The following is a 12,751-nucleotide window of genomic DNA, read 5'->3' as shown; positions in this document are numbered from 1 at the left end:
CCCACGAACCGATTAAACAAAGTTTATTTCACAGAAAAATACATTTAGTTGGGCACCATGGAGCAGTGGTTGCTACGTCTGACTTGCATGCCAAGGGTCGTGGGTTCGATTCCTGCTTCGACCAAAGTTTTTTTTTTGTTTTTTTTTTTACATATATTCCAGATATGTTAGGAAGATTCCGAAAAAATGTTCAACATTACATTGTAGTATATTAAATTTTGAACTGTAAAATGTGTCTTATTAAAAACCTAAAGTCAGAAAAGAACAGTGTTTGATATAAACGAAATGGACTGTGTTGTTGGTTCAAAAATAACTTTTTTTATTAAAAAAATTAACACTTTGTAACAAACGAATTTTTTGGTGATAAAAGTATATACTTTTCGAAGCAATTCAAAAAACTCTAACAAAAGAAAAACGTTTTCGGTCCACGTTTTCTTCTTTGCGTGTATTATCCCTGGAATTCCGGACATGACATAAAACAGTTTGTTGTGCCAAGCCAGCAAAATGGTCTTGACCGATTTGGTGTTGGTACCCACCTTGACCAAGAAACTTAAGTGTACACACAAAAAAAATTTTTCTGATTCAATCACCAAATTAATTGATCCAATTAATTTTTTAATTGAAATGTCTTCAATCACGAAAATGATAGTATCAATCACAGTTTTAATTGGGCATAGAAAAAATTCTTGATTAAAAAATTAATTGATTTTTTCAGCAAATTTCAATTAATTTTTTAATTGATTCACTTAAAAATTTAATTGATGTTGATTGCAAAACTCAATTAATTTATTAATTAATTATTCAGAAAGTAATTAAAACTATTTTTAATTACTTTCTGAATTGGCTTAGAGTTTTTATTTGGATTAACAAATGATTGTTTGAACTACATTTTTAATTAAAAATTAAAAAAAATCAGCACTTTTTAACTGAATTAGTCTTCCGAATTTGATTAAAAAGTTAATTGTATCAATTAATTTTTTTAATTAAAAATTTTAAAATTTTCAATCATTGACTTAATTAACTTAATGTTTCTATCATGATTAAAAAGTTAATTGTATCAATTAATTTATTAATTGAAAAAAAATCCAACTTCAATTAACTTTTTAATTGGAAATATTTTGGTGATATTTTTTTCTGTGTAACACCTAATTTAATTTCAGGTGTTACACCAGTCGATCTCTGTGTTGTTGGCAGCTGTGATCTAATGCTCTCCAACACATAGTTAAGCCGGAAATTTCGCACAAACCTATAAATATAAGTATAAACTCACGAACAACATACATAACACGTTGGTACTTACATTGCATCCGTTAATTGCATAAAATCTACACCATCGCGTAAGATTCTGCGTTCCATTCGCTCATCTTCATTTTCCATCCAAAGGGCAACCGAATCCATTTTTGTAACGCACAAATATTATTTACTTTTTATTTTAATTGTTTTGACATTTCATGTAATAGATGTAGCCAACTCTGAATAAAACATTCGAAAGTACTGCCAAATATGTTAAGAATTAGTGACAGCACTTTTCACTCGATTCAAAACTCTTACATGGTAAGACTATAAATTCGGATCGAATACAACTTTCGAGCTGTTCAAACTTTCGAATCGAGTTACATAGTAACCTCCCAGAAGTGGTTATCTTTCGAAATGGAGGTCCCATAAGAAGCGAAGAAAAGTGGACATATAAAGGAACACAACTGCATATAGTCAACGAGTTCAAGTATTTAGGAGTATTATTAACGTCAAGGATGATTTTTAAAAATCATGTCAATAATAGAGCAAATCAATCAAAAATTGCAATAAACACAACATGGAAAGATTTCCTCAGTAAAAAAGACATAGCCCTTAGTGCAAAATGGAATATCTACAATGCTGTTTGCAGATCGATTTTATCGTATGCAGCGCAAGTTTGGGGCTTTGGATTTGCGGATGAAGTGAATTCTGTACAAAGATTCTTCCTCAAAAAAATATTACGACTACCCAGTCATACACCACATTATGCACTTGCACTGGAGACTAATGTAGAGGAAACAAGTTTATATACCCTGAAATTGCACATCCAATATATAGGAAAAGTAATGTTAAGCTACAATGCAAACCGTTTGCCTAAACAATTAACAAGAATTTTAATTGAAAGGAATAGTTTTTGGGTTAAAGATTTAAAAGCTCACGCTAATAAAATAAACTTAACCTGGCCACAGATAATTTTATCGCAAGAACAATGGAACTGCTTCAGTAATGAATTGCTATATAGGACAAAAATACACAACTTGTCAACACACATTCAGCGAAAGCAGGCAAGTGAAAGACGAATATACAAATATCGTGATCACATGAGATCACAATACTATATTATGGACTCAACCCCAATCGAAATGGTATCATCTATATTTCGAGCTCGAGCCGGTGTGTTAAATCTAAATAGCAACATATTTGGAGCTAATGAGGAAAGAAGACAATGTAGTCTCTGCAATCTACATGAAGAAGAAACTATTGAACATTTCATCGGGCAATGCCCTGTATTTCGAGAAAATAGGTTGGCGATATTTAAAAAGAATGATCTAAGCTTAAATGAAGTAATTGAAGTATTAGACGGCCGAGATATAAATCACTGGAAAAATCTTGTAAAATACATAAGTTACTGTTTACGATATAGAAACTTTCTTATAAATGAATTCAATTGAAAGCAAACATTATTGCCAGACGTTACAATGTAACATGGCACATGAATTAAAATACATCTTCTTTATATTATCTTATATTCTTTTATATTATAAACATACTCATATTGAAATTGTACCAACAAAATTTATATGATGAAATAAAGAAGTAATATATACATACAAAAAAAAAAAAAAAAAAAAATCTAAGTGAGCCTTATACATCGGGCTGCCACCTAACCTAACCTAACCTATATGTTCGAATTGTTTCGAAACTTAGTTCCGATATCCACATGCGTTCGCAAACAAATCCCACTGTATCGTCACCTTCTCCTTCAAATTTCCATTTACCAGCCTGTGACACTGAATCACTTCGAGGGGATTATCAGTCTTGGCCTTCATTCCGAGACATGTTCTCCGCCATATATATTAGAAATTCAAGTCTTTAAATAGTTCAGAAACTTATCCATTTGAGAAAAAAAGACAGAAGAAGCCCATGACATTGTTAAAAAATGTCCGTTAACAAACAGTGGGTTTGACATCGCTTGGTCTAATCTCAAAGATAGATTTGAGAACAAGAAAATGCTTATCCATTCTCAACTCCGATTACTTTTCAACCTCATCACTGTTTCGGCGGAATCAAGTCAGGATATCAAATGCCTTCAGAGGGATATAAACTCCTGTATTTCATCGTTAAAAACGTATGACATTGATGTCTCTAGTTGGGATGCAATTCTTGTGTATGTATGCTCAACAAAACTTCCTCGTTGTTGCAGTTAGCACAGGATTGTTATACTTCATATCCTATCGCCAGTAAAATTATTAGAGACGACATGTACGTCGATGATGTTTTAAGCGGATGTCATGATCTCGTTAAGAAATGATTCCCGTTAAGAAAATGGACGTCAAATTCCACAGAACTTTTAAAATCCTTGCCAAAGGAACATGTTTTAAACAAGATTTTCTGTTTTTGACGATTCTAGTCAAACAAAAACGCTAGGCGCGAAATGGAATGCGATGTCAGATTGTTTCCTTTTCGATATACAAGCTTCACTTCCAACCCTAAAATATACAAAGCGGCAAGTTCTTTCGGAGATATCTAAAATATTTGATCCAGCCGGATGGTTAGCTCCAATTGTTATACTTGCCAAGATTCTAATGTGAGATGTATTTCTTTCAAAAGTTGACTGGGATGATGATATCACTCCTAAATGCTTTGATGGGTGGGTAAAATTCCTCATCCACCAAATCTATTCAAATTCCTCGTTGGGTCTCCTATTCTCCAAAATGTAATATTCAATTTCATGCATTTTGTGATGCATCGGAAAACGCATACACGGCTGCCATTTATACTCGCATCCAATTCGAAGATAATTCCGTTTGTGTTAATTTGTTAACTGCAAAATCCAGAGATTCCCCCGTAAAATCACTTTCGATTCCAAGACTAGAACTTTTTGGTGCTACCTTACTAGCCGATATTGTTGAGTCTGTCATACCTTCCATGAAAATTCCCGAATATGAAGTTACCAAATGGACCGACTCTACGATCGTCCTATCATGGCTTAGAAAACCTGCCTGTCATTGGAAAACTTTTGTTGCAACTGGTTCCATGTAGAGACCCAGTCCAATCCCGCAGATTTAGCTAGTCGTGGTGTTTATCCAAACGAATTGATAGATAACCCTCTTTGGTGGCACGGCCCCACTGGTTAGCACAACCACCAATTTGTTGGCCTTTGTGCCAAGAGATCCTCACCGATACAGATTTGGAACAAAAAGCTATAAAAGTACATGTTGCCACCGACTCAAATCAAAGGGACATTGTTGAACGATTTTCGTCGTTTCCTCGAGCTATCCGAGTTATGTCCTATATATTTCGCTTCATTTACCGAATTCATCCAAAGTATCATGATTCTTGCGTTAATTCGACTGATTTAACCGTTGATGAAATAAAAAACACAAAAAATAGGTTGATTTTACTGACGCAGGCAAAATATTTTCCAAATGTCGTTGAAAGAAGGAAATGTTTTCTAAATCTTGTGCTATTATCAATCTCAATCCTTTTCTGGATGAAAATGGGATTATTCGTGCATTTGGCCGACTGGCATATTCACCATCGCTAAGTTATGACGAACGCTATCCTATTATTCAGCCCTACAATGGCCATCTAAGTCGACTTATAGTGAAATTTACACATCTTTTGTGTCTTCATGGTGGTAATCAGCAAGTGCTTAACCTTGTTAGATTACAATTTTGGATTCCAAAATTAAAAAAATTAATTAAATCCATTACCAATGCAAGGTGTGTGTTCTCTATGAAAAGAAACTCCAAAAACAGCTTATGGCTGCTATTCCTCCAGCTAGAACCACTCGGCATTGATTTTGCAGGCCCATTCAATAATAAACGCTTTTCAGGACGTGGTTCTAAAATTTCAAAGGGATATGTCTGTGTTTTCGTGTGCTTTGCAACGAAAGCCATTCATCTGGAAGAAACATCCTGCCTATCCACTCCCGCATTTCTGGCAGCATTTCATCGATTCATCTCAAGACGAGGTTGCTCCCAAAATGTGTATTCCGACAACGGAACCAATTTCACAGGCGCTTCAAGAGAAATCGCAAACAATTTTGTTGAAGCCTCAAAATCCAATCTTGTATCCCACTTTGTCCATCAACAACTCTCCTGGTATTTCATTCCTCCAGGTGCACCCCATATGGGCGGCTTGTGGGAAGCCGGTGTAAAAAGTTTTAAGAACCATTTCAAAAAAATTTCCGGTAACTTTACGTATACTTTCGAGGAGTTCTGCACTCTTTTAGCCAAAATTGAGGCTTGTATGAATTCCAGGCCAATCTCGATTGCTTCGGAAGATCCGCAGGATTTAAACCCGCTTACGCCAGGTCATTTCCTAACTGGTGGTCCCATATTAGCCCCACCTGAACCTTGCTATGATACCCATCGTGAGTCGGTCGGTTTGGCACATGAACATTCTGGTTCGGGTTGTTTCTCCAACACTGGATGCCATATCTGTAGACAACCACATCATACGTTATTACACGAAAACACAACAAACAGATCGCTCCTACAGAAATCTATGGTTCCTGCCGTAACAAGAATATTACCACCTCAAATAATCACTATTCTTCCTACCGCCCTCGTAAAGATAGCTCATGAAGGACGTCTCTATCCGATTAGAGTTCTTATCGACACAGGATCAGCAACGAGCCGCATAGCCAAAGCTATTATTGAAAAACTTGGCGTTCCGACGAGTCGTGTGGAGGACATTACCATGTACCAGTTAACCATTCAGTCAATGTCCGATCCACAAGCCAGATTTACATCGTGCTTTCGAATCGATAACCGGATATCCATGAAGACGCCATCCCACTCACTACCATCGACTTTCAAAGAACGATTTTTAAATTTGACTCTTGCAGATCCCAACTTTTACGAAAGTTCACAAATAACAGGTTGACTGATAAGTCCCCGGTCTGACACATAGATGGTGTCGCTAGTATTAAATGCATATTATTTTTATATAGTACCAACTTTCAAATTATTCGTGTCAAAATTTGAAGTCTGTAAGTCAATTAGTTTGTGAGATGGAGCGTCTTTTGTGAAGCAACTTTTGTTATTGTGAAAAAATGGAAAAAAGCAATTTCGTGTTTTGATAAAATACTGTTTTCTGAAGGGAAAAAATACGTTGGAAGCAAAAACTTGGCTTGATAATGAGTTTCCGGACTCTGCTCCAGGGAAATCAACAATAATTGATTGGTATGCAAAATTCAAGCGTGATGAAATGAGCACGGAGGACGGTGAACGCAATGGACGCCCGAAAGAGGTGGTTACCGACGAAAACATCAAAAAATTCCACATTCCGCTGAGTGGACAGCGACCGGTGAACCGTCTCCGAAGCGTGGGAAGACTCAAAAGTCCGCTTGCATAGTAATGGCCTCTGTTTTTTGGGATGCGCATGGAATAATTTTTATCGATTATCTTGAGAAGGGAAAAACCATCAAGAGTGACTATTATATGGCGTTATTGGAGCGTTTGAAGGTCGAAATCGCGGCAAAACGGCCCCATATGAAGAAGAAAAAAGTGTTGTTCCACCAAGACAACGCACCGTGACACAAGTCATTGGGAACGATGGCAAAAATTCATGAATTGGGCTTCGAACTGCTTCCCCACCCACCGTATTCTTCAGATCTGACCCCCAGCGACTTTTTCTTGTTCTCAGACCACAAAAGGATGCTCGCAGGGAAAAAATTTGCCTGCAATGAAGAGGTGATCGCCGAAACTGAGGCCTATTTTGAGGCAAAACCGAAGGAGTACTACCAAAATGGTATCAAAAAATTGGAAGGTCGTTATAATCGTTGTATCGTTCTTGAAGGGAACTATGTTGAATAATAAAAACGAATTTTGACAAAAAAAATGTGTTTTTCTTTGTTAGACCGGGGACTTATCAGCCAACCTGTTATCACTAATTTTCGGAGCCGACGTGTATCCTAAACTCATTCTAGGTGGAGTTATGCCAAACCACGACGGCATACCAATGGCTCAAAATTCGATATTCGGATGGTTGGTTTCAGGAACGTGTCCTATGTAAATGTGGGCCATTGAACTGGTGAAAGTAATCAAATAACAAAAATAACAATCGAAATTTTAACCTAATTTTATGATCTTTGTTAATATTCTGAATTTTTAAAACAAAACCTGAATTTTTAAAACAAAATATTTTGATGGTACCCATCAAGGGGCCCGGAATGTTTACGTCAATAATGTGAATTCCTTTACTTAGAAACGTATCTATAAGTACAATTACTACATATAGTTGAAATGCAGGTGGCGTTGCCTTGTATTCGTTAAAATTGCAACTACAATAAATCCTATGTTAGCTGTTAACCCTCTAAGCTTTTAGTAAAACACACATTAAGAGAACAAAAATGGGCAAAATAAAAAGAAAACTTATTTGAAACTATTCAAGAGGCTTTGCAGCATATGCTGAATTTTACGGTATATTTTTTTCTTTCTTAGTTCTCTTGCATTTGTGTCGTTAACATTGAAAATTTAATCAGCTGGCAAAAAATTGGGGCATTAGAGGGTTAAGTTCATGACCAAATAAAAATTCACTTTGGATTCATCTTTGAAACGAATAACACCTGTTTTCTTTATTTCTTTTCGGAGGAAACCTTTGACTAAAATCGAGTGACATTTCTAATTCTGTTGGTGTTTTGCAGCCTTCCAAATTCACGTTCAGCCAAGTTTATTTTGAGCATATCACATCAACGCCTTGGCTGTCTTCATAGCCCTTATGTGTCCAAGTTGGTCATCCATAACAAACAAACCTATAGGTTAGGTTAAAGTGGCGCCAGATTAACTTTCAGGCTCACTTAGAATATTCAGTCCATTGTACCACATTAAAAATAGATATTTTCTTCTGTTGAACCAACCGCCTTACACAAAATGCAAGACACTCACTCAAGAGGTGTTTAATTGCTCCGCATCATGACAGCTCATACAATAGTCATTATACTTCGCGCCAATAGTTTTTGCAAAATCGACTATCAGGCAGCGACACGTTATAGCAGATATCAAGAGTGATATCTGACGTTTTGAGAACGCTAACATATCTAGTGTGCGGTTTAAGTTTAAATGGGGCCATATTTACTTGCTGTCGCTACAACCCTTGTAATTCTCCCATCGAACATTTGCCATCACAACAGCCTTCTCACGCACTAAGAGCTTGCAGGTAGCGAGAGGCATACCAACAAATTCTAGTTTCCCTGGAATATATAAGATAGTCCCGATCGATTTCCGATTTCCGACTATATAAAGTATATATATTCTCCATCAGGGTGATATTCTAAGACGTTATAGCGATGTCCGTCTGTCTGTCTGGATGTATGTTGTAATCACGTACAACCTTCAATAATTAAACTATCTTGCTTAATTTTTGCAGAAGCTCGTTTTTTGTCTCCAAGCCGATCAAGCCCGAAGATGGGCTTTATCGGTCCATGTTTTGAAAAAATTAAATTCATGACCGAAAATGGTGAATATCGGTCCATGTTTTGATATAGAATCCATAGTTTTTATCTAATTTGCCTGAAATGGGAAATTTAGAGGTATTTTAGTACCATAAAGAGGTGTGCCGAAAATGGCGATTATCGGTCCATGTTTTGGTATAGCCCCCATGTAGACCGATCTCCCGATTTTACTTCTTGGGCTTCTAGAACCCGTAGTTTTTATCCAATTTGCCTAAAATTTGAAATCATTTAGGACCAAAAACACGTGTGCCGAAAATGACGTGTATCGGTTCATGTTTTGATGTAGCCCCCATATAGACCGATCTCTTCTAGAAACCGTAGTTTTTATACCTTTCAGGTAGTTTTGGTACCTGAAATTAAACATCTAGAGGTATTTTAGGACCATATAGAGGTGTGTCCAAAATGGCATGTATCGGTCCATGTTTCGATATATCCCCCATATAGACCGATCTCCCGATTTGGGGTCTTGAGCTTCTAGAAATCGTAGTTTTTATACAATTTGCCTGAAATTAAAAATCTAGAGGTATTTTAGGACTATAAAGAGATTTGCCAAAGCTGGATAGTATTAGTCCATGTTTTGATATAGCCCCCATATAGACCGATTTCCTGATTTTACTTCTTGGGCTTCTAGAAACCATATTTTTTTTCAATTTGCCTGAAATGGAAAATCTGGAGGTTTTTAGGACTATAAAGAGGTGTGATAAATATATTGTGTATCGGTACAGGTTTTGATATAGCCCCCTTATAAACCGGCCCTCCGATTTGGGATCTAGATTCTAGAACCACCGCCTCTTTCCAAAGGCACAACTTTAAAAGCACTTCCAGAAGATGCACTCCCAATAATGTTCTTTATTTTAACTACCCAGGAAGCTCTTTTAATTCAAATTTTTATAACTCGGTTTTTTTCATACTTTTAATCGGTAATGTTTAGATTTCTAAACATGTGCTATCTGCGATACGTGCATTTAGGGTAGATAAGGTTTATGACTGGCAATTAAAATAAAATCAAGAACGCATTACATGTGCAGCCGCGGCTGATAACACACTAATGTGCTGCACATGCGTGGTCATAAAATCTTATCTAAGGGATAACAAATACAGGATAGCGTTGAATAAATATTTGCTTATCTTTGCTTTTAAGAATATTTAGATTGTAGGTAGTTTAAGATTTAGTATATAAGGATGAACATTTTTTTAAAATAAATTAGTGTCTTAGAAGCATTCAAAACGTAAAGATAGTTTTCGTGGTTTTTACAGCTAATTTTAACTTTCTTATAATAAAATGGTACAAATCATTTAAATTTTGTCGAAAAATTGCTAAATCCAATCTGAAAAATTGTGCATTTTTGAAAACATTTGAGGTCTAACGTTTCCGACAAGCGTTAGAATCCATTAAAAATTATAAAAAATTATAAAAATTATTTATTTGACAAAATATCACAGCCGTCATCTGTGGCATTAGACGTTTCTTATGGGAAATCAACACACAACCAGCACCCTTTGACTACCAATAAAAATTATCAAAAATTAATTGGATGTTTACTTTTCATAGCTATTAATTCCCGGCCAGGCATAACGGCAGCAATATATTGAGCCAAAAGATTTCAAACCCAAATAAGGAGGACTGGATTAAACTAAAGAGATGGAATTTTAAATATGAAATTACACCTTACACCAAATGATGATAATGTTCTTTATGGCTACTCAGATGCGAATTGGGATGAAAATCGGCAAGACAGAAAATCAAATAGTGGATATGTATTTAAATTGTATGGAGCTGTCATATTATGGGCGTGTCGAAAACAAACATCGTCGTCTGAAGCTGAATTTGTAGCATTGGCAGAAACCACAAAGGAAGCACTTTGGTTGAAAGAATTATTAATTAATTTTGGTACACAAATTACATATCCAATCGTCATATACGAGGATAACCAGAGTTGCATAAAGATCGTTGAAGGGTTCAAACTAAACAACAAAACTAAACACATCGATATAAAATACCATTTTGTCAAGGACTACGTATCAAAAGGACTGATTTCTTGCCTGTATTGCCCAACGAATAATATGCTTGCTGATTTGCTCACAAAGCCACTTCAACTTCAAAGAATTAAATATTTAACCCTTTCCACCCTAAAGTTGCCTGTGGGCAACTTCTTGTGTTTTGAGACTCGCTGTCAGCGTTGTTTTTGTTCATAAAACTGTAACGGTATCGAAAGTTACAAGTGTTTCCTTCAAGTTGAATGAAAAATCAGCTAATTTGGTTGTCAATTAACAAAATTTTTTTCATTAATACGCACGTGCATCAAGAAAAAAATATTTGCGAATTTAAAGAGGTTTTTATACATGTGACTTTTTTCAAAAATTTCAACCCAAATTTTGAAAGTTTTTATTAAATCTTGTTGTAGTACATGTCGAATAAAATATTTCTGGAAGTCAAATCTTAGAATTGCAAAAACACAACAGATGAGAAATTTTTAAAATTGAAAAGTTGCCTGTGGGCAACTTTGTGCAATTGTGCACAGAAAAAAATATCACCAAAATATTTCCAATTAAAAAGTTAATTGAAGTTGAAATTTTTTTCAATTAATAAATTAATTGATACAATTAACTTTTTAATCAAGTTCGGAAGACTAATTCAGTTAAAAAAAGTGCTGATTTTTTTTAATTTTTAATTAAAAATGTATTTCAAACAATCCAATAAAAACTCTAAGCCAATTCAGAAAGTAATAAAAATAGTTACCTTTTTTAATTAATAAATTAATTGAGTTTTGCAATCAACATCAATTAAATTTTTAATTGAATCAATTAATAAATTAATTGAAATATGCTAAAAAAATCAATTATTTTTTTAATCAAGAATTTTTTCTAAGCCCAATTAAAACTGTGATTGATACTATCATTTTCGTGATTGAAGACATTTCAATTAAAAAATTAATCGGATCAATTAATTTGGTGATTGAATCAGAAACAAAAATTTGTGTGTGGTAGTAAAATTACATATTTTTGAACATAAGACCTAGAGAAAAAAGGTTTGAAAAACACTGATTTTGAACAAATTTTGAACTTCGATTGGGATGTCCCAGTGACGAGAAATGCGGCAATGATATGGCAAACATATCTGCAGTGCAGGGGGAATTTGGAATGAATCGTAAAAAGGGAGGAAGCCATAGATATCGACTTTCTTGGCAACATACTAGTGGATTTGCTCCGAAATTATTCGTGAATCACGAGGTTTGCGTGAAGTACGAAAATTGTCGTGAATCGTGCGAAAGCGTGAGGCATAAACGTTGTTCATGTGTGAGCGTGCGCGAGTTTCATTTCGTGAATTGACGTGAGCGTGAATTCCTACCCACATGGCGTGCGTGAGTACAAATATTTCTTCGTGAATGTGTTTGAGTGTGAGTGAAATTCCGCTCACGCGCGCACCTAAGTATATATTTACTGTAAAATAATAAAAAAAAACTTTAAAAAAATCCAATAAAACGTAACACGCCTGTCTTTACAAAACAAACTATTTTGTAGTCACAATTGCCCACAGGCAAAATTCTCTACCGCCTAAACGGATAGGCGTGGCGACCCGAAATTATGGCTAGACGCTTCTTAAATGACTTCAACATGATTAAAAGTAAAAAAAATTAGCGATACCTACAAAAATTCGGGGTAGAAGGGGTTAAGAACTGAGATAAACATTGTAGAGTATTTAGAATGAGAAGGGGTATGAAATATTAAAGTTAACGTAACATTCTAAATTCACCACTTATATTCAGATTAAAGTAAACACAGAGTTTATCTAAAGTACAATCATATGGTTTTGACAGTTGCTTTTACATTTTTGTGATCTCATTTAAAAGTCTTCCCTTCCGTTGTCGGATCATTTACTGTAAAGAAGCACTTTTAATAAAGCTACATTTGAATTCACATTTATATTAAACAACGAAGTGGTTTTCTTTATTGTAAACTTTCCTTTTACCACTGTGTTCTTCAGCTATATGCTCCAATTAATATATGACCGGAGGCCAAACAAACAGTTTGTATAATTTTTAACTTTTAAAT

The 12,751-nt window shown here is 35.1% G+C and overlaps 1 protein-coding gene across 1 annotated transcript in view; it reads right to left on the bottom strand.

Moving 5' to 3' along the window:
- The window catches only part of DIP2 (disco-interacting protein 2), a 635,079-nt gene that overhangs the window by 438,897 nt on the left and 183,431 nt on the right, over positions 1-12,751 (bottom strand).

This window comes from Haematobia irritans, chromosome 4 (assembly GCF_050003625.1).
Source record: "Haematobia irritans isolate KBUSLIRL chromosome 4, ASM5000362v1, whole genome shotgun sequence".
NCBI lineage: Eukaryota > Metazoa > Arthropoda > Insecta > Diptera > Muscidae > Haematobia > Haematobia irritans.
The sequence above is the reverse complement of the archived record's forward strand: the minus strand, read 5'-3'. Positions and strand labels throughout refer to the sequence as shown.